The following is a 16,586-nucleotide window of genomic DNA, read 5'->3' as shown; positions in this document are numbered from 1 at the left end:
GACCAAACAAGGGAAGGGGGGCTCAAATAAATAAAATCAGAAATAAAAGAGAAGTTACAGCTGGTATCACAGAAATACAAATGATCATAAAAGACATATGATCATATGAAAAATTATATGCCAACAAACTGGACAACCTAGAAAGGATGGATAAATTCTTAGAATCATATGATCTTTCCAAGACTGAATCAGAAGTAGAAAATCTAAATACACAGATTACTAGTAAGGAATTGAATCAGTAATCAAAAACCTCCCAACTTACAAAGTCCAGGACCAAACAGCTTCACTGGTGAATTCTACTAACATTCAAAGAATATATAAAATCAGGCTTCAGCCCAGGGCGTGATCCCGGCGTTCTGGGATCGAGCCCCACATCAGGCTTCTCCGCTGGGAGCCTGCTTCTTCCTCTCCCACTCCCCCTGCTTGTGTTCCCTCTCTCGCTGGCTGTCTCTCTCTCTGTCAAATAAATAAAATCTTTAAAAAAAAAATAAGACAAAGAATATATAAAACCAATCCTTCTCAAACTCTCCTGAAAAAATGGAAGAAGAGGGAACATTCCAAACTCATTTTAAGAGGCCAGCACTAGGCTTAAATGAAAACCTGACAAGGCCATCAGAAAAAAAGAAAATTAAAGGTCAATATCCATGATGAACATAGAAGCAAAAATTCTCAACAAAATATTAGGAAACCAAATTAAACAACATATTAAAAGGATCATTCACCACAATCAAGTGGGATTTACTTCAGGGACGCAAGGATGGTTCAGTATCTGTAAATCAATATAATATACATTAAAAATGAAGGATAAAAATCATATGATCACCTCAATAGATATGGAAAAGGCATCTGACAAAATCCAACATCCATTCATGATAGAAACTCTCAACAAAGTGTGTATAGAGAGAACATACCTCAGCATAATAAAGGCCATAAATGACAAGCCCACAGCTAAAATCATACTCAATGGTAAAAAGCTGAACTCTTTTTCTTCAAAATCAGGAACAAGACAAGGATGTCACTGTCACCACTTCTATTCAACATTTATCCTGTAAGCTGAAGTAGTTGTAGTTAGAAGTCCTAACTACAGCAATCAGACAAGGAAAAGGTATAAAACATTACCAAATTGGTAAGGAAAAAGTAAAACCATCACTATGTGCATATGACATGATTTTATATATAGAAAACACTAAAGAATCCAATAAATAGTGTTGGGGAAACTGGACAGCTACACACAAAAGAATGAAACTTAAAGGGTGCCTGGCTGGCTCATTTGGTAGAGCATGTGACTCCTGATCTCAGGGTTATGAGTTCAAGCCCCATGTTGGGCATAGAGTTTATTTACCAAAAAAAAAAAAAAAAAAAAAGAATGAAACTAAAGTGCTATCTTACACCATCCACAAAAATTAACTGGAAATGGATTATAGACTTGACTGTAAGACCTGAAACCATAAAACTCCTAGAAGAAAGCATAGGCGGTAAGCTGTTTGACACGTGTCTTGCAATGAATTTCTGGATCTGACTCCAAAAGCAAAAGAAAGAAAAGCAAAATAAAGAAGTGGGACTCGGGCCACCTGGCTGGATCAGTTGGTTAAACATCCAACTCTTGGTTTCAACTCAAGTCATGATCTCAGGGTTGTGAGATGGAACTCCGCAATGGACTCCACACTCAGCGCAGAGTCTCTTTGAGATTCTCTCCCTCCCCTTCCTCCTCTGCCCCTCCCCTCGCTCACATGCACTCTCTTGCTCTCTCAAATCGAATAAATAAAATCTTTAAAAATAAATAAATAAATAAATAAATAAATAAATAACAGGTGGGACTATATCAGACTAGAAAGCTTCTGCATAGCAAAGGAAACCACCAACAAACTGAAAAGACAACTTAATGAATGAGAGACAATATTTGCAAATCATATACCTGATAAGGGCTTAATATCCAAAAATATATAAAGAACTCATAAAACTCAACAGCAAAAACCCAAACAGTGAAATTAAAAAATGGGCAGAGGATCTGAATTGATATTTTTCCAAAGAGGACATATAGATGGTCAACAGGCACATGAAAAGATGCTCAACATCACTAATCATCAGGGAAATGCAAATCAAAACTACAATGAGATTATCACCTCACCCCAATCAGAATGGCTAGTATCAAAAAGACAAGAAATAACAAGTCCTGACAAGGATATGGAGAAAAGCAGACCCTCATGCACTATTGGTGGGACTGTAAGTTGGTATAGCTGCTATGGAATACAATACGGAGGTTCCTCAAAATATTAAAAATAGAACTACCATATAATCCACCAATTCCACTTCTGGGTATTTACCTGAAGAAAATGAAAAGATATATGCACCCTTATGTTCATCAAAGCATTATTTACAGGGGCACCTGGGTGGCTCAGTCGTTAGGTGTCTGCCTTCGGCTCAGGGCATGATCCCAGGGTCCTGGGATTGAGCCCCGCATCGGGCTCCCTGCTCCCTGAGAGCCTGCTTCTTCCTCTCCCACTCCCCCTGCTTGTGTTCCCTCTCTCGCTGGCTGCCTCTCTCTCTGTCAAATAAATAAATAAAATCTTAAAAAAAAAAGCATTATTTACAGTAGCCAAGATAAGGAAACATCATAAGTGTCCATCTATGGATGAATAAAGATGAGGCGTGCATGTGTATGCCTACTCAGCCATAAAAAAGAATAAAATCTTGCCATTTGTAACAAACATGGATAGATCTTGAGGGAATTATGTTAAGCAAAAAACTCATTCAGAGAAAGACAAATACTCTATGATTTCACTTACATGTGAAATCTAAAAAAATAAAACAAATGAACAAAGAAAACAAAAATCATATTTACAGAGAATAGAATGGTGATTGCCAGAGGCGAGGAGGACTGGGAAGTGGGCAAAACAGGGGAAGAAGGCCAAGGGGTACAAATTTCCAGCTATAAAATAAACAAGTCACAGGCATGTAAAGTACAGCATGGTAACTATAGCCAGTAACATTGTAAAGCGTACTTGAAAGTTGCCAAAAAAGTAAATCTAAAAGTTAACTTTGTATGATGACAGGTAATAACCAGATTTATTGTGGTCATCATTTGACAATGTATACAAATATCGAATCATTATACTGTGTACTTAAAAACAACACAATGGTATATGGCAATTATACCTCAATTTAAAAATTTTTTCAAATTTAAATAGAACTACCAGGGGTGCCTGGGTGGCTCAGTTGGTTAAGTGTCTGACTCTCGATTTTGACTCAGGTCATGATCTCAGGGTTGTGAAATTGAGCCCCACGTCAGGCTCTGCACTAGGCATGGAGCTTGCTTAAGATTCTCTCTCTCCCTCTCCCTCAGCCCCTTATCCCAAATCCCCCCCTCCAAAAAAGAACTACCATATGATCCAGCAATCCCACTTCTGGGTATACATCCAAAGGAAATAAAGTCTCTATCCTGAATAGTTACCTGCACTCCCATGTTCACTATAGCATTATTTATAGCAGCGAAAATATTCAAACAACTTAGCATCCATGGATAGATGAATGGATAAAGAAAATGTACACACATACAACACACACATACACATACATGGAATATTATTCCACTTTAAAAAAGAAGGAATTCCTGCCATTTGTAACAATATAAAATGAACTTGGAGGACATCATGCTAAGTGAAATATGAAAAAAAAAGTTGATGTCCAAGTAACAGAGTAGAATGGTGTTCACCAGAGGCTGGGAGTAGGAGAAAGGGGAAGATACTGATCAAAGGGTCTAAGCTTTCAGTTATAAGAAGAATAAATTCTGGAGACCAACTGTACAGCATGTTGACTACTGTTAATGATAATATATTATACACCTGAAATTTGATGACAGTAAATCTCCAGTGTTCTTACCATACACAAAAGTAGTAACTATGGGAGGTGATGAATATGTTAATTAGCTTGACTGTAGTAATTATTTTACAATGTATACATACATCAAAACATGATGTATAACAAATATATACAATTTTTGTCAAAAATATATTTTTAAATAGTCACTAATGTGTATTCAGTCCCTATTTTATTCATTCTAGCTTATTCAGATATCTTGTCAGTATTTTTTTATTTTTAAGATTTTATTTATTGAGAGAAAGAGAGAGAGAGCATAAGCAGGGGGAGCAGCAGAGGGAGAGGGAGAAGCAGGCTCCCCACTGAGCAGGGAGTCCGATGTGGGGCTTGATTCCAGGACCCTGGGATCACGACCTGAGCCGAAGGCAGACGCTTAACTGACTGAGCCACCCAGGCACCCCATTTTGTCAGTATTTTAAAGTCATGTATATACATATTACCTATTGTAGCCTAAAAGGTACATTCCTTTAGGACACTGATCATGTCTTATACAGCTGAATCCCAAATAATATAACACAGAAAAAGAACATTTAGCCCATGTTAAAATAGGCCCTGTGTTAAGTTTAGCACATCACATATCCTATCTTCTTTAATCTTCCCAGCAATCCTGTGAGGTAGGCACTATTATCTAACCCCATTTTCCTGATGAGAAACTTGAGGTTTGAAAGGTTAAGGACTTTGCTCAAGGTCACATAATTAATTCCAAGTCTGACACCAAAATCCATGTCCTTTATCACTGTGTTATATTGTTTCTTACATATTCAAGGAAAAACATGTAGTTAGAAGAATGTCTATGGAAAATTAGGGGGCACAGATCAGCAACCATAACAATTGTTAGAGTATAAGATTCTGCCACTTTATTTGATAAGGATTTATAAAGAAAACAGATTTTTACATATTTATTCACCAAAGATTTAATGAACACTTACATACCAGGCAATGCTCAAAGATTCCTGTCCTTATGGTGCTTATGTAAGAGGTCTTTCCAGGAAGAAAGTAAGTTTCAAGAAAGTAGGAGAAAAGCCACTACAAAATGACAAAATACAAAATGGAGATGGTAACCATCAGTATAAATTTTACCCAGGATCTAGATGGCCTAATTATCATTGGTTCATATGTGGGTTGCCAGTGCATGAAATACCAAGAAAATAGTGAACTTGGGGACTATATTAAAAGCTTACACTAATTAAAGGCTGTATATGGAAACAGGTAGCCCTCAAATATCTGTAATTAAGATCCAATTATCTTTTTCCCCTGCACCCTACAATGTTAAGTGGTTCATCTTTTTTAATAAACTCCTTAAGACAGAAATGAAGATGTATTTATTATCTTTGTCAGTGCCAACAAGCAGTCATTAAAATATGCTTTCGGGTAAAGATGTTCTGAATTAAATATGAATACACTACTTGTTACCTGTGTGACTTTAGGCAACTTATTTAACCTCTCTGTGTGCCTCAAGTTTCTCATCTGAAAAATAAAAATAAGAGTTCCTATACCATATACGTTGTTGTGAGGGTTAGAGAATGTGTTCAACATACTTAGCACAGGGTCTGAATAAAACTCAAGTGTTACTAAGTTCTTCCTCTTTTTTTCCTGTTTAATGTTATTTACTTTTTAAGTAAGGTACCGAAAATAGACTAGATCCAGTACAGAACTAACTTTAGAAAAAAATTAGAGCTTATTCTTCTTAGGAAACTCAAGTATTTTCTAGGAGTTAAGCAAACTAGAGTGTTTTATTATCATACAAGTTTTAGAATGCTTGGGAATCCTTAGTGTTAACCAGTTTGAGATGTGGCATGACTTATTTATAGCATGTTTTGCTTGCTTGAATGTAAGAATTTTTCTAGCTTCTCAGTGAATGTAGGACAAAGAAATCAGTATTTAATGCTTCAAATTTAGAGAGATGAAAAAGAGAAAAATACTATAAAGGCAAGCCTAAAAATGTAATTGCCCTCAAATGATAACACATTTGTAAAACTCCAAGGAACTTTCATATGTTCATGTTAAGATGAAAATAGTAAGCATTTTCAAAATAAGGTAATAAAAAGCCTTCCAAAACTATCTGCTAAAGCATAATACATGGTATAGTCACTGTGAAAAAGTCTGGTGGTTCTTCAAAAAGTTAAACACAGAATTACCATATAATCCAGCAATTCCAATCCTAGGTATATACCCCAAAGAACTGAAAGCAGGGACTCAAAGAGATCATTTGTACACCAAAGTTCATAGCAGCATTATTCACACTAGCCAAAAGAGAGTGGGAGAACAAAATTATGTATGGCAATTCAACATCATTATCTTCTCGCAACAATTAACATATAATATACTATAAAGAGCAATTAACTTATTATCCCTAAACCGAGACCCAAAAGCAATGTCAAAATCAGCCCTAATAATCAACATTTGATTTACATAATCTGATACAAAAACTCTTCAAAGCACTGAGAGAAAAAAAAACTCAAAAATATTCTTCGAAAAGAATAGCATTAACAAAGCTACAACTGAGTAAAAGCAAGAGAAAACCCATACTTTCCCTGCTCTTGGATATCTCTAGAAGAATATGTGGTTTTTCTCAATTATTAACTTAACTTGAGGAATGATACACTGGCAGGGGTGCCTGGGTGGCTCAGTCAGTTAAGCATCTGACTTTGGGTCAGGTCATGATCTCAGAGTCCTGGGACCCAGCCCCCCAACAGGCTCCCTGCTCAGCTGAGAGTCTGCTTGTTCCTCTGCCCCTCTCCTGGCTCATGCTCTGTCTCAAATAAAATCCTAAAAATAAAAAAGAATGATATAGTGGCAGTCTGACAAAGACTATGTGATGGAGATCAAAATCAGAAGAGTACTATTACCATATGTGAAAGCAGTATATATATTCTCCAGGTGAAAAAAATCTAGTTTACACAAAAGAACACAAGTCACATGAGATCCTGAATCAGGACCATCAATTTAGGCTTCAAGCTCCCCATCTTGTTTTTTCCGAAGTTTTTATTTAAGTTCTAGTTAGTTGACATATAGTGTAATACTGGTTTCAGGAGTAGAATTTAGTGATTCATCACTTACATATAACACCGAGTGCTCATCACAGCAGGTGTCCTCCTTAATATCGATCGCCCATTTAGCCCATTCCCACCCACCTCCCCTCCCATCAATCCTCGGTTTGTTCTCTATAGTTAAGTCTCTTATGGTTTGTCTCCCTCTCTTCCCCCCATTCCCCTATGTTCATCTGTTTTGTTTCTTAAATTCCACATATGAGAGACATCATATGGTATTTGTCCTTCTCTGACTTGTTTCTCTTAGCATAATACATGCTAGCTCCAACCATATCATTGCAAATTGCAAGATATCATTCTTTTTTTTATAGCTGAGTAATATTCCATTGTGTATATATACTATATCTTCTTTATCCATTCATCGATCAATGGACATTTGGACTCTTTCCATAATTTAGCTATTGTTGATAATGCTGCTATAAACATCAGGGTGCATGTGTCTTCAAATCAGTATTTTTGTGTTCTTTGGGTAAATACCTAGTAGTACAATTGCTGGGTGGTTCTATTTTTAACATTTTGAGGGAACTCCATACTGTTTTCCAGAGTTAAGCTCCCTATCGCATTGTGTTTAAGACTCCTGAATACGGTGGTACTCAGTTACAACAATGTCTCAGCCATAATTTACAGTTAACACTGATTTAAAAGAATTCAAAACAATATTTATATATTTTCATAGTAACTCAAAGACGTAATTATAGTTAATTTGGTAGAAGGGAAGTTTTTATTTTCCTACTGAAAATTCTGAAGTTGAGGGCAAAGGTTTAAGTGGTTTATCCAATAAACCAATGGCAATAACTTCAAGAGGGGAGAGAGGGGGGTGGCTGGCTCAGTTGGTAGAACTCTTGAACACATGACTCTTGATCTTAGGGTTGTGAGTTCAAGCCCCACACTGGGTATAGAGATCTTTAAATAGTTAGATAGATAGATAGATAGATAGATAGATAAATAGGAAGAGAGGAAAGGGGATGGACTTATCATTTACCATCCACATGCACTAAGCTAAAAATATTTCTGCACCTATAAATATTTCTTATAGCTCATTTAATTTATTCCTTAAAACACCTGTGCCACATAATTACACAACTCAAGGGTGTACCATTCACATACCGGTCTATGTCAAGGGTGAGCAAACTTTGGGCTGTGGAGCCAAGTCTGGCCCAACACTTGTTTTATAAGTAAAATTTTATTAGAATACAGTCACACCCATTTGTTTACATATTGTCTGTGGCTGTTTGTATATTATAACAGCAGGGTTGATAGGTTATGACAGATACCTTATGGCCTGCAAAGCCTAAAATTTTACTATCTGGCCCTTTACAAAAAATATCGCCACGGGCTCCTGGGTGGCTCAACTGGTTGAGTGTCTGACTCTTGATTTCAGCTCAGGTCATGATCTCAAGGTTGGGAGATCAAGCCCCATGTCAGGCTCTACACTCAGTGCTGAATCACCTTGTCTCTGTTCCTCCCTGCCACTCGCTCTCGTGCTTGCTCTCTCTCTCAAAATCTTAAAATATATATGTATTGCCAATCTCAACCTGTACAAATGCCACCCTTGGAATGATGCAGTGCACAGCCTATGCAACAGCCCTGAAACAAGTTACTAAAGAAAGTATTCATATTTGATAGATAAGAAAGCTAATACTCAGTGATACCAAATAATGTGTCTAAGGTCCTGTAGCTTTTAAGTGACAAATACAACTTTCAGATCCAGATCTTTCCACTAAATCACACAAGACCATGTATACATGGGGATAGTAGTAATACCTCCCATAGCTGTTATTTTAAGTCTCAGATAAGTGCATAAAAATATTAGAGAAATGTTGTTATTAATATTACAAAGTCAAAATTAAACACTCATACAGTTTGGCCTTATGTTCTTGTTTAACCTCCCACAAAATTAGGGCTTTAGCCATGCATGCCTCCATATTTACCAATCCCTTAAAATATGATCTTCACACTCCTATTCCCAACATACTCCATAAGTCCAAATACTACTCGTTTTCTAGAATCAACTTAAATGTCACATTCTTAGTGACACTTTGTCTGAGTCTACAATCAATCTTCATTGCTCTTTCCTACATTATCCTATCACATGTTAACTGAAAACACTGTTTAACATTTGTTTCATTTTATTTTCTATTACTCACTGATCTATTTCTCCTTCTAGATTTTACATTATTTAAGAAACAATTTTGGGGCACCTAGCTGGCATAGTCACTTAAGTGTCTGACTCCTGGTTTTGACTCAGGTCATGAGATCGAGTTCTGTGTCAGGCTCTGCGCCCAGCACCGAGTCTGCTTCAGACTCTCTCTCTCCCTCGCCCTCTACCCCTCCCCACTGGAAAAAGAAAAGAAAAGATTGCTTACTCATTCTTACATCCACCTCAACCTTCCTTCCTAGAGTGTCTATCAAAGTTCTTTGTATATAGTGAATATACATTGGACTCCATACACTGTTCACCTAGCTCTGCTCTATGTTCCAATCTCTTGCTTATCATACCAAACTAGGTTGCCTCCAGTACATCTGTCTACTGCTCAAAAAAAGCAAGAGGAAAGCTAGAAAACTCTTGTAAATGAAATTTTCAATTTCTACAATGTTCAGTATGATATTCAACTTTAAATGTGAATTCCTCCCTATAATTTATCAAGATTAATGATTTCATCAGGTTTACCAACAGAATCATTCCCTCATTTAATCTTTAGACCAAATTGTTCATACTCAAATCCTCTCACAAATAAACACAATGTTCCAACTCAGCTGTTGGCAGCAGAATGTGTTCACAAAGAACAGCCCCTACTATCCTGGCAAGAATGATAGGATTAGTTAATTACAATATAGTCTTCTGTAACTGTTTTAATTGGGATAAGGAACAATCTGGATTTATCAAAAAGCAAAGAGCCCAGAAAGACCTCTTAGGGTTTTTCCACAAATACAGAGGTTTCATTAAGTCAGCTTAAATTGGGCTTTTCTCTACCATGTACACAATTTTTCTATGATAAAGAGAAATGCCAAGGTACGAAGTTTTCGTGAGAAATGGGCTAAAATGATTCCATTGTACAAGTACTTCAAATAAGCTGGAGATTTATATAGACCTGAAGTTTGACAAAAAGACGATAGATAGGGGCGCCTGGGTGGCACAGCGGTTAAGCGTCTGCCTTCGGCTCAGGGCGTGATCCCGGGGTTCTGGGATCGAGCCCCACATCAGGCTCCTCCACTGTGAGCCTGCTTCTTCCTCTCCCACTCCCCCTGCTTGTGTTCCCTCTCTCGCTGGCTGTCTCTATCTCTGTCAAATAAATAAATAAAATCTTTAAAAAAAAAAAAGAGGATAGATAGATAGATAAACAAAATAGGACACCATCTCTTCTATAAAAGAGCTTGGGTTTCCTTTGGGGGAGGAAAAAATAAACACAGGAAATAACTTGAGAATAATAATGGACATTATAGCTTACAGGCAATGATTCAAAATATTTCTCATATCACTGCTATATCACAAATTATTATAACTACTACCTAAAAAAGGGGTGGGGCAACATTATTGGTCCTTAAGATTGAGCCACAGAAATTGAAGGGAATAAAGAGGAGCTTATTTTTCATTTTTGGTGAATTGTATTCCACTCATTTTGGAAAGACTTAAGGAAACCTTCAGAGTAAAACAATACGTGCTATTTATCCCTCAAACATGTAGGAAAGTAAATAAATCACCTGAGGTGAGCATATTACATGCAGATAAAAACAATGAAATTTCAACCTTCTACCATTTTCTTACAACAAAATGTAAAACTAATATGAAATGTATCTTTTGCTATGAATAAGCATCACAAATATGCTGAACAGACAATATTAGAAATTCTCATTCTTAGGGAAATTAGAGAAAACAATAAAATGGATTTATGTAACATCTGTCCTGCCTTTATCTTTAGTTCCTCATCTTTTAATCACAAAGGATAATGTTAATTAATAAGACCTTATTTTTCTTCTTCTCCAGCCAATGATATGAACTGTAAAACAAAATTGTACCATGACAAGAACATCATCAATCTATATACTGGTTAATCAATAAATAGTAATGTCTTACAGAGATACTTCACTTATAGGACATTTCACAGATGCCCACAGTTTAAAAAGTCTCATTTTTTTCCTATTAATTTTACTGTGATTGCACAATGTATAAGAAACAATAACAGATTTTGAAGATATAAAGCTATTTGATTGCCAGGAAGATTCACTTTTGACATAACATTGCGAAGAATAAATTCTAAAATTTCTATTTCAAAAGGCAAAGTCCCACTTTATGTTGCTATACATAATTTTTCCTATTTTTTCCCAATTGATTAGCTTAAATATTTCCAAGCTTCCATTTCAGGCAAATAGAATATTACCCTGAAAAAAAACCCTCTTAATGTGTCACCTAAAAATGCTGGCTAACCTATGAAAATCATCTTGAGATAAATGAACATAAATTCACAATGAAAATCACAAAATATATGAAGCAAGCTACTGTGATTGAGGGTCAGCAGAAATAATAAATGTGGGAGTTTGACCCACAAAGACAGTGGAATTACTGGCTACAGAATAACATTTCATGAAAACAAAAAAGGATATAAAAATATGACTAAGGAACAAGACCCTATTAAATGAGTAGGCAGATTTGAGAAGAAACCAAATAGAATTTGTAGAAATTGGACATAAAATAATTAAAATTAGAAACCTGGTGGACAGGTTAAACAGCAGGGTAGGTGAACCTGAAGTGAGAATTTGCAGTTTGAACTGGAAGAGAGATCTGAAGAATTTATTCAAATGCAAAATGGAGACATAAAAGAATGAAGTTAAGACACAAGGAAGCAAAGTAATAATGCTTAATACATCTACTCAGAGCTCCAGAAGAATAAAGCAGAGAATGAGCAGGAGGCAATATCTGAAGAAATAATGGCTAAAAATTTTTCAAGCTTGTTGAAAACTATCGTTTCTCAGATTCAGGGAGCCTAACAAATCAGAAGCATGACAAATAAAAAGAAGACCACCCTATATAGATTGCAGTGAAACTAGAAAAGCCCAAAGACATAGAAAATATTTTAGAGGCCACAAGAGAGAAAAGACAGGTACCTGATAAATAGACTGACAATTGACTTCTCCAAAGCAACAATAGAACTCAAAAGGCAGAAGAATAGTTTTTAAAAAGCTAAAAATAATCAACCTGGAGTTGCAATACACAGGAAAATTATCTTAAAAGTGCAAGAGCAAATAATGACATGTTCAAAGAAACAAAAACTGATAATATTAATTACTAAGAAAACTTCTTTAAATATACTTCTGGGGCACCTGGATTGCTCATTTGGTTGAGTGTACAACTTGCTCACAGGGTAGTGAGTTTGAGCCTCGTGCTGGGTGTAGAGATTCCTTAAAAATAAAATCTTTAAAAAACATAAAAAAAATAAATATACTTCTAAAGAATGTACTTCAGGAAAGAAGGAAACTTAGAAGATCTATCTTGAGATGATAGAATCCTAATTTTAAAAAGATAAACACGAATAAACCTAAACAAACATCAATTGTATAAAATGATAACAATGATGCTTAATTTGTAGAACGAAATTAAAAACAGAAGTAAAACATCAGACAACAAACATGCATCCTTAAGGAAATTATCAGAGTTTAAACATTTAGAAGGCCTCAGGGGCACCTGTCTGGCTCAGTCAGAAGAGCATGCAACTCTTGATCTTGGGGTCATGAGTTCGAGCCCTACATGGGGTATAGTGATTACTAAAAATAAATACATAAACTTAAAAAAAAAAGAAAGAAAGAAGTCCTTCTCGTATAAGGAAGTTGGGTAAATATTATTAATTAACTTTGGATTTTAGGTTAAATATACATGTTAACATTTTTAGAATAATCAATAAAAAAATACACAGTGTGGAACTTCTAAGGAAGGACAAAAAAAAAGAAAATGAAGGAGGAAGGAGGAAAGAGGTGGAGCAGGAGAAGAACCACAGAAAGGACAAGAATAACAAGAAGCAGCAGAAAAAAGTATGACAATAAAAAACATAAAAGATGATAGAAAAAAACTTGCTATATCAGTAGTAACAAAGTATAAAATATCTACAATAAGTTTATCAGCTTAGGTATTTTAAAATTAAAATCCAACTGTATGTATTCCTAAAAGACATATCTAAATTATAAGAAAAAAAATTGAGAATAAAAGGATGAGTAAAATTGTACCACACAGGGGCACCTGGCTAACTCAGTTGGTAGAAAATGTGACTCTTGATCTCAGGGTCATAAGTTTGAGCCCCATATTGGTTGTAGAGATTACTTAAAAATAAAATCTTAGGGGCGCCTGGGTGGCGCAGTTGTTAAGCGTTTGCCTTTGGCTCAGGGCGTGATCTCGGCGTTATGGGATCGAGCCCCTCGTCAGGCTCCTCCGCTATGAGCCTGCTTCTTCCTCTCCCACTCCCCCTGCTTGTGTTCCCTCTCTCACTGGTTGTCTCTCTGTCAAATAAATAAATAAAATCTTTAAAAAAATAAATAAATAAAATAAAAATCTTAAAAAAAAATTGTACCAGACAAAACTAACCAAATGAACTGGTTAGAAATATTATTACCAAGTAAGATAAACGTTTATGTAAAAAGTATTACTAAGGTAAAGAGGGTCACTACATAATGATGAAAGGTTCAGTTCACCAGGAAGACATAAAAATTTTGAACTTGTATGTACCTAATAGCAAAACTCCACAATAAAGCAAATATCAATAGAATTAAGTGAATAAATCAATAAATCAACAAATCCACTATCATAATGGAAGAAATTAACTCATCTTTCAGTAACTAATAGACAAATCAGTAAGGATATTAAAAAGCTGAATGATATAATTAACAAAGTTTTATTTTATGATCATATTTAGAGCATGCACCCAACAACTGGAACATATACACTCTGTTCAAGCACATGTGAAATGTTTTTAAAAAATGACCATATAGGGGCGCCTTGGTGGCTCAGTCAGTTAAGCATCTGCCTTCGGCTCAGGTCATGATCCCGGGGTCCTGGGATGGAGTCGGGAGTTGGGCTCCCTGCTCCGCGGGGAGTCTGCCTATCTCTCTCCCTCTGTTCCTCCCCCCAACTCATGCTGTCTCTCTCTCTCTCTCACTCTCTCTCTTAAATAAATGGAAAAAAAATCTTAAAAAAAAAAAAAAGCTAGGACTATAGAAAATTTTTTTAAAAACATAAAACAAAAACCTGTGTCATATACACATGAACAGGCATTTCTCCAAAGACAACATACACATGGCTAAAAGACACAATGGAAAAAATGTTCAACATTACTAATCACCAGGGAAATGCAAATCAAAACTACAGTGAGATATCACCTCACACTTGTCAGAATGCCCAATATCAAAACCATAAGCAATAGCAAGTGTTTTACCAGATAATACCAAAATATTTTCCAGTTAACATTCTCACCAATAATGTATATGTATAAGGGTTCTTGTTCTGCTACATCTTTGCCAATACTTGGGGTGATCCAACTCTTTAATTTCTGCAAATCTAGTAAGTATAAAAATTTTGTTTCGTTGAGTTTATAATATGCATTTCTTTGGTCTCTAATGAGGTTGAGCATCTTCTTAAGGTAATTTCTTGGCTATTCTTGTTTCCGCTCTGTGAAATGCCTATTCCTGTTACTCGCCTATTTTCCTACTGAGTTGTCTTTTCCTTATTGGTTTGTGGGAGTTCTTTCTTTTATCAGTTATATGTGTTAAAACTATCTTCTCCCAATTTATGGCTTCTCTTTGCATTTTTCCTACATTCCTTCTTAATGAAATTTTTTAAAGATTTATTTATTTGAGAGAGAGTAGGAGGGAGAGAGAGGGAGAAAGAATCTGAAGCAGGCTCCCCACTGAGAGCAGAGCCCCATGCAGGGCTCAATCCCACGACCTCAAGATCACAACCTGAGCCAAAACCAAGAGTCCAGCACTTAACTGACTGAGCCACCCAGGTGCGCCCATAATTTTTTTTTTAAGTAGGGCTTGAACTAACGACCTTGAGATCAAGACCTGAGCTCAGATAAGAGTCAGATGCTTAACTGACTGAGCCACCCAGGCACCAGGCACCCCTCTTACATTCTTTTTTAAATTGAGATATAATTCACATACTATAAAACTTACTCATTTAAAGTATATAATTCAGTGGTTTTTAGTATATTCAGAGTTCTACAACCATCATCACCATCTAATTCCAGCATATTTTCTCACCTTGATAGAATTAGCCAAAAAAGCGTATTTTTAGTTTATATACTAATTGCTGCTTAAACATTACTTACATTTAAAATTAAGCAACTAAATCTTACATTCAGTTCAACTCAGATGCTTATTTATTAAACACCTACTATGTGTAAAGCACTCTGGAATATAAAAACAATAATATCCAAGATATAGTTCTGACTTCCAGGATTGGAGGGAGAGCCTAAAAATCAAGTATGTTCACTAAAACACTTTCTTAAATTTTTTTTATTATAAAAGGTATCAAACATATATAAAAGTAGAGAGAATAACATAGTAATTCCCTACGTATCCAAGTTTAACAATAATCAACATAAAGCATTTTCTAATGCTGCTACTGTATCAAGCTACCAACATTCACTCTAAGATCTGAAGACCTCCACTAAAAAGGTTTTTTTTTCTTAATATGACCATGACAGGGTACAAACTGGAAAACATGGAATAATATACATAGACTATCCTGCAGTGGCTACTTTCATATTCTTTCTACCTCACCCCTGTCTCTCAACTCTATATCACAAATCCCCCAAGACCTAGTCTGACATATGTTGAGGCCTCCTTAGAAGAAGAAAGGGAAAAAATTGAATTAGCTAAGGCAGAACTGTCATTAGCACACAGAGGAAGAACAGAAGGCTAGAAACTCACATACACTGAATTTTTTCTGCATTATATTTTTTACCATTTATTATCACACTTTCAATTCTATCCCTGTATTGTCAACAACTAACTTTACATCTAGAGCTTTTTTTCCACATAGTTTACATTTTTGATATTAATTTTCTCAGAAAAACTATAGTAATAAAAAAACAGGAGTAGATCCAAGATGGTGGAGGAGTAGGAGGCCTTAATTTCATCTGGTCCCAGGAATTCAGCTAGATAGCTATCAAACCATTCTGAACACCTGCGAACTGAACCGTAGATGAAAGAAAAGAATAGCAGCAACTCTACAAATAGAAAAGCGACCACCTTCTGCAAGGCAGGACGTGCAGAGAAGTGAATCCAAGGTGATATATGAGAAGATAGACTGAAGGGAGAGGGAGCCTCTGCCAGCTGGCTACGGGCAAGTGATAGAGCAGCGGAGCACAAAATGAGAACTTTTAGAAGTCTGCTCTGGTAAGGGACATTGCTCAGGTGGCTAAACAGGGATGCGGGGGGGGGGGTGTGGAACCCTAGCTGGGGCAGTGTAGTCTCAGGATCATCAGGGTCACAGGAAGACCAGGAGTGCCTGAGTGCAGCAGAGCCCTCGGGTATCGGAGTGGGGAAGCCAGCTGCAAAGAGTGAGCCCAGGAGTGGGCTCTCAGCTTGGGGTTGCCATAAACCCCTCTTTGAGCAGGGACCCAACAAGCGGCAGAACCGGGGAGACACCTCCCCCCCGCCCCGTCTCCCCAG

The 16,586-nt window shown here is 36.3% G+C and overlaps 1 protein-coding gene and 1 non-coding gene across 2 annotated transcripts in view; one reads left to right on the top strand and one right to left on the bottom strand.

The window, feature by feature from the left end:
- PPM1E (protein phosphatase, Mg2+/Mn2+ dependent 1E) overlaps positions 1-16,586 on the bottom strand; it is a 191,858-nt gene that overhangs the window by 122,786 nt on the left and 52,486 nt on the right. The window lies entirely within an intron of this gene.
- Positions 1,256-1,328, top strand: TRNAR-CCU. The gene has a single exon. It is a non-coding gene; the product is annotated as a tRNA-Arg (tRNA).

This window comes from Ursus maritimus, unplaced genomic scaffold, assembly GCF_017311325.1.
Source record: "Ursus maritimus isolate PB19 unplaced genomic scaffold, ASM1731132v1 scaffold_24, whole genome shotgun sequence".
NCBI lineage: Eukaryota > Metazoa > Chordata > Mammalia > Carnivora > Ursidae > Ursus > Ursus maritimus.
The sequence above is the reverse complement of the archived record's forward strand: the minus strand, read 5'-3'. Positions and strand labels throughout refer to the sequence as shown.